Source organism: Carassius carassius, unplaced genomic scaffold, assembly GCF_963082965.1.
Source record: "Carassius carassius unplaced genomic scaffold, fCarCar2.1 SCAFFOLD_60, whole genome shotgun sequence".
In the NCBI taxonomy this organism is placed as follows: Eukaryota; Metazoa; Chordata; class Actinopteri; order Cypriniformes; family Cyprinidae; genus Carassius; species Carassius carassius.
The window spans coordinates 1142501-1147500 of record NW_026775084.1 but is presented as its reverse complement, the minus strand read 5'-3'; the positions used below and the strand labels follow the sequence as shown (position 1 = coordinate 1147500).

At 37.9% G+C, this 5000-nt stretch overlaps 8 non-coding genes across 8 annotated transcripts; all 8 read right to left on the bottom strand.

Annotated features, from left to right (window-relative positions):
* Window positions 1-163: 163 nt before the first annotated feature.
* LOC132135309 (5S ribosomal RNA) lies at window positions 164-282 on the bottom strand. Its single transcript, XR_009430259.1, has one exon. It is a non-coding gene; the product is annotated as a 5S ribosomal RNA (ribosomal RNA).
* Window positions 283-366: 84 nt separating this feature from the next.
* LOC132135760 (5S ribosomal RNA) lies at window positions 367-485 on the bottom strand. Its single transcript, XR_009430685.1, has one exon. It is a non-coding gene; the product is annotated as a 5S ribosomal RNA (ribosomal RNA).
* A 1015-nt stretch (window positions 486-1500) lies between these two features.
* On the bottom strand, window positions 1501-1619 carry LOC132136197 (5S ribosomal RNA). Its single transcript, XR_009431095.1, has one exon. It is a non-coding gene; the product is annotated as a 5S ribosomal RNA (ribosomal RNA).
* An 84-nt stretch (window positions 1620-1703) lies between these two features.
* Window positions 1704-1822, bottom strand: LOC132135858 (5S ribosomal RNA). Its single transcript, XR_009430777.1, has one exon. It is a non-coding gene; the product is annotated as a 5S ribosomal RNA (ribosomal RNA).
* Window positions 1823-2830: 1008 nt separating this feature from the next.
* LOC132136196 (5S ribosomal RNA) lies at window positions 2831-2949 on the bottom strand. Its single transcript, XR_009431094.1, has one exon. It is a non-coding gene; the product is annotated as a 5S ribosomal RNA (ribosomal RNA).
* An 84-nt stretch (window positions 2950-3033) lies between these two features.
* LOC132135759 (5S ribosomal RNA) lies at window positions 3034-3152 on the bottom strand. The gene has a single exon (XR_009430684.1). It is a non-coding gene; the product is annotated as a 5S ribosomal RNA (ribosomal RNA).
* Window positions 3153-3934: 782 nt separating this feature from the next.
* LOC132135104 (5S ribosomal RNA) lies at window positions 3935-4053 on the bottom strand. The gene has a single exon (XR_009430066.1). It is a non-coding gene; the product is annotated as a 5S ribosomal RNA (ribosomal RNA).
* An 84-nt stretch (window positions 4054-4137) lies between these two features.
* Window positions 4138-4256, bottom strand: LOC132135757 (5S ribosomal RNA). The gene has a single exon (XR_009430682.1). It is a non-coding gene; the product is annotated as a 5S ribosomal RNA (ribosomal RNA).
* Window positions 4257-5000: the final 744 nt, after the last annotated feature.

Genomic DNA, 5000 nt, shown 5'->3' with positions numbered 1-5000 from the left:
GACTGGGCATTGACTCTTTTTTTTTTGTTTTTTTTTTATTTATGCAAAACTCTTAGATAATTACTGAAAAATTCCAAAAGTACTGGGCTGCAAAGAGAGGGCTATTTAAAGATCAGCCACTATAACCGCCAGTGCATTATATAAGTAGAGAAGGAAACCTAAAAGCTTACAGCACCTGGTATTCCCAGGCGGTCTCCCATCCAAGTACTAACCAGGCCCAAACCTGCTTAGCTTCCGAGATCAGACGAGATCGAGCATAGCCAGGCTGGTATGGCCGTAAGCGAAGGAGGCTGCAAAGAGAGGGCTATTTAAAGATCAGCCACTATAACTGCCAGTGCATTATATAAGTAGAGAAGGAAACCTAAAAGCTTACAGCACCTGGTATTCCCAGGCGGTCTCCCATCCAAGTACTAACCAGGCCCAAACCTGCTTAGCTTCCGAGATCAGACGAGATCGGGCATAGCCATGCTGGTATGGCCGTAAGCGAACGAGGCTGCAAAGAGAGGGCTATTTAAAGATCAGCCACTATAATCGGTATTTCCAGGTAGTCTCCCATCCAAGTACTAACTGGGCCCAAACCTGCTTAGATTCTGAGATTGGGCATTGACTCTTTATTTATTTAAAAAAAAATTTGCAAATTTATTACATAATTACTGAAAATTTCCAAAAGTACTAACCTGGCCCAAACCTGTTTCGGTTTTCTAAGACTGGGCATTGACTCTTTTTTTTTTTTTTTTTTTATTTATGCAAAACTCTTAGATAATTACTGAAAAATTCCAAAAGTACTGGGCTGCAAAGAGAGGGCTATTTAAAGATCAGCCACTATAATCGGTATTTCCAAGCAGTCTCCTATCCAAGTACTAACTGGGCCCAAACCTGCTTAGATTCTGAGATTGGGCATTGACTCTTTATTTATTTAATTTTTTTTTTTGCAAATTTATTACATAATTACTGAAAATTTCCAAAAGTACTAACCAGGCCCAAACCTGTTTCGGTTTTCTAAGACTGGGCATTGACTCTTTTTTTTTTTTTTTTTTTTGCTGGATTATTAGACAATTAATGAAAATTTCCAAAAGTACTAACCAGGCCCAAACCTGTTTCGGTTTTCTAAGACTGGGCATTGACTCTTTTTTTTTTTTTTTTTTTTTTTTTTTTGCTAGATTATTAGACAATTAATGAAAAGTTCCAAAACTACTAAACAGGCCCAAACCTGTTTCGGTTTTCTAAGACTGGGCATTGACTCTTTTTTTTTATTTTTTTTTTTTGCTAGATTATTAGACAATTAGTGAAAAGTTCCAAAACTACTAAACAGGCCCAAACCTGTTTCGGTTTTTTAAGACTGGGCATTGACTCTTTTTTTTTTTTTTTTTTTTTATTTATGCAAAACTCTTAGATAATTACTGAAAAATTCCAAAAGTACTGGGCTGCAAAGAGAGGGCTATTTAAAGATCAGCCACTATAACCGCCAGTGCATTATATAAGTAGAGAAGGAAACCTAAAAGCTTACAGCACCTGGTATTCCCAGGCGGTCTCCCATCCAAGTATTAACCAGGCCCAAACCTGCTTAGCTTCCAAGATCAGACGAGATCGAGCATAGCCAGGCTGGTATGGCCGTAAGCGAAGGAGGCTGCAAAGAGAGGGCTATTTAAAGATCAGCCACTATAACTGCCAGTGCATTATATAAGTAGAGAAGGAAACCTAAATGCTTACAGCACCTGGTATTCCCAGGCGGTCTCCCATCCAAGTACTAACCAGGCCCAAACCTGCTTAGCTTCCGAGATCAGACGAGATCGGGCATAGCCATGCTGGTATGGCCGTAAGCGAACGAGGCTGCAAAGAGAGGGCTATTTAAAGATCAGCCACTATAATCGGTATTTCCAGGTAGTCTCCCATCCAAGTACTAACTGGGCCCAAACCTGCTTAGATTCTGAGATTGGGCATTGACTCTTTATTTATTTAAAAAAAAATTTGCAAATTTATTACATAATTACTGAAAATTTCCAAAAGTACTAACCTGGCCCAAACCTGTTTCGGTTTTCTAAGACTGGGCATTGACTCTTTTTTTTTTATTTTTTTTATTTATGCAAAACTCTTAGATAATTACTGAAAAATTCCAAAAGTACTGGGTTGCAAAGAGAGGGCTATTTAAAGATCAGCCACTATAATCGGTATTTCCAAGCAGTCTCCTATCCAAGTACTAACTGGGCCCAAACCTGCTTAGATTCTGAGATTGGGCATTGACTCTTTATTTATTTAATTTTTTTTTTTGCAAATTTATTACATAATTACTGAAAATTTCCAAAAGTACTAACCAGGCCCAAACCTGTTTCGGTTTTCTAAGACTGGGCATTGACTCTTTTTTTTTTTTTGCTAGATTATTAGACAATTAGTAAAAAGTTCCAAAACTACTAAACAGGCCCAAACCTGTTTCGGTTTTCTAAGACTGGGCATTGACTCTTTTTTTTTTTTTTTTTTTTTTTTTTTTGCTAGATTATTAGACAATTAATGAAAAGTTCCAAAACTACTAAACAGGCCCAAACCTGTTTCGGTTTTCTAAGACTGGGCATTGACTCTTTTTTTTTATTTTTTTTTTTTGCTAGATTATTAGACAATTAGTGAAAAGTTCCAAAACTACTAAACAGGCCCAAACCTGTTTCGGTTTTTTAAGACTGGGCATTGACTCTTTTTTTTTTTTTTTTTTTTTATTTATGCAAAACTCTTAGATAATTACTGAAAAATTCCAAAAGTACTGGGCTGCAAAGAGAGGGCTATTTAAAGATCAGCCACTATAACCGCCAGTGCATTATATAAGTAGAGAAGGAAACCTAAAAGCTTACAGCACCTGGTATTCCCAGGCGGTCTCCCATCCAAGTATTAACCAGGCCCAAACCTGCTTAGCTTCCAAGATCAGACGAGATCGAGCATAGCCAGGCTGGTATGGCCGTAAGCGAAGGAGGCTGCAAAGAGAGGGCTATTTAAAGATCAGCCACTATAACTGCCAGTGCATTATATAAGTAGAGAAGGAAACCTAAAAGCTTACAGCACCTGGTATTCCCAGGCGGTCTCCCATCCAAGTACTAACCAGGCCCAAACCTGCTTAGCTTCCGAGATCAGACGAGATCGGGCATAGCCATGCTGGTATGGCCGTAAGCGAACGAGGCTGCAAAGAGAGGGCTATTTAAAGATCAGCCACTATAATCGGTATTTCCAGGTAGTCTCCCATCCAAGTACTAACTGGGCCCAAACCTGCTTAGATTCTGAGATTGGGCATTGACTCTTTATTTATTTAAAAAAAAATTTGCAAATTTATTACATAATTACTGAAAATTTCCAAAAGTACTAACCTGGCCCAAACCTGTTTCGGTTTTCTAAGACTGGGCATTGACTCTTTTTTTTTTTTTTTTTTTATTTATGCAAAACTCTTAGATAATTACTGAAAAATTCCAAAAGTACTGGGTTGCAAAGAGAGGGCTATTTAAAGATCAGCCACTATAATCGGTATTTCCAAGCAGTCTCCTATCCAAGTACTAACTGGGCCCAAACCTGCTTAGATTCTGAGATTGGGCATTGACTCTTTATTTATTTAATTTTTTTTTTTGCAAATTTATTACATAATTACTGAAAATTTCCAAAAGTACTAACCAGGCCCAAACCTGTTTCGGTTTTCTAAGACTGGGCATTGACTCTTTTTTTTTTTTTGCTAGATTATTAGACAATTAGTAAAAAGTTCCAAAACTACTAAACAGGCCCAAACCTGTTTCGGTTTTCTAAGACTGGGCATTGACTCTTTTTTTTTTTTTTTTTTTTTATTTATGCAAAACTCTTAGATAATTACTGAAAAATTCCAAAAGTACTGGGCTGCAAAGAGAGGGCTATTTAAAGATCAGCCACTATAACCGCCAGTGCATTATATAAGTAGAGAAGGAAACCTAAAAGCTTACAGCACCTGGTATTCCCAGGCGGTCTCCCATCCAAGTACTAACCAGGCCCAAACCTGCTTAGCTTCCGAGATCAGACGAGATCGGGCATAGCCAGGCTGGTATGGCCGTAAGCGAAGGAGGCTGCAAAGAGAGGGCTATTTAAAGATCAGCCACTATAACTGCCAGTGCATTATATAAGTAGAGAAGGAAACCTAAAAGCTTACAGCACCTGGTATTCCCAGGCGGTCTCCCATCCAAGTACTAACCAGGCCCAAACCTGCTTAGCTTCCGAGATCAGACGAGATCGGGCATAGCCATGCTGGTATGGCCGTAAGCGAACGAGGCTGCAAAGAGAGGGCTATTTAAAGATCAGCCACTATAATCGGTATTTCCAGGTAGTCTCCCATCCAAGTACTAACTGGGCCCAAACCTGCTTAGATTCTGAGATTGGGCATTGACTCTTTATTTATTTAAAAAAAATTTTGCAAATTTATTACATAATTACTGAAAATTTCTAAAAGTACTAACCTGGCCCAAACCTGTTTCGGTTTTCTAAGACTGGGCATTGACTCTTTTTTTTTTTTTTTTTTTTGCAAGATTATTAGACAATTAGTGAAAATTTTCAAAAGTACTAACCAGGCCCAAACCTGTTTCGGTTTTCTAAGACTGGGCATTGACTCTTTTTTTATTTTTTATTTATGCAAAACTCTTAGATAATTACTGAAAAATTCCAAAAGTACTGGGCTGCAAAGAGAGGGCTATTTAAAGATCAGCCACTATAATCGGTATTTCCAAGCAGTCTCCCATCCAAGTACTAACTGGGCCCAAACCTGCTTAGATTCTGAGATTGGGCATTGACTCTTTATTTATTTAATTTTTTTTTTTGCAAATTTATTACATAATTACTGAAAATTTCCAAAAGTACTAACCAGGCCCAAACCTGTTTCGGTTTTCTAAGACTGGGCATTGACTCTTTTTTTTTTTGCTAGATTATTAGACAATTAGTGAAAAGTTCCAAAACTACTAAACAGGCCCAAACCTGTTTCGGTTTTCTAAGACTGGGCATTGACTCTTTTTTTT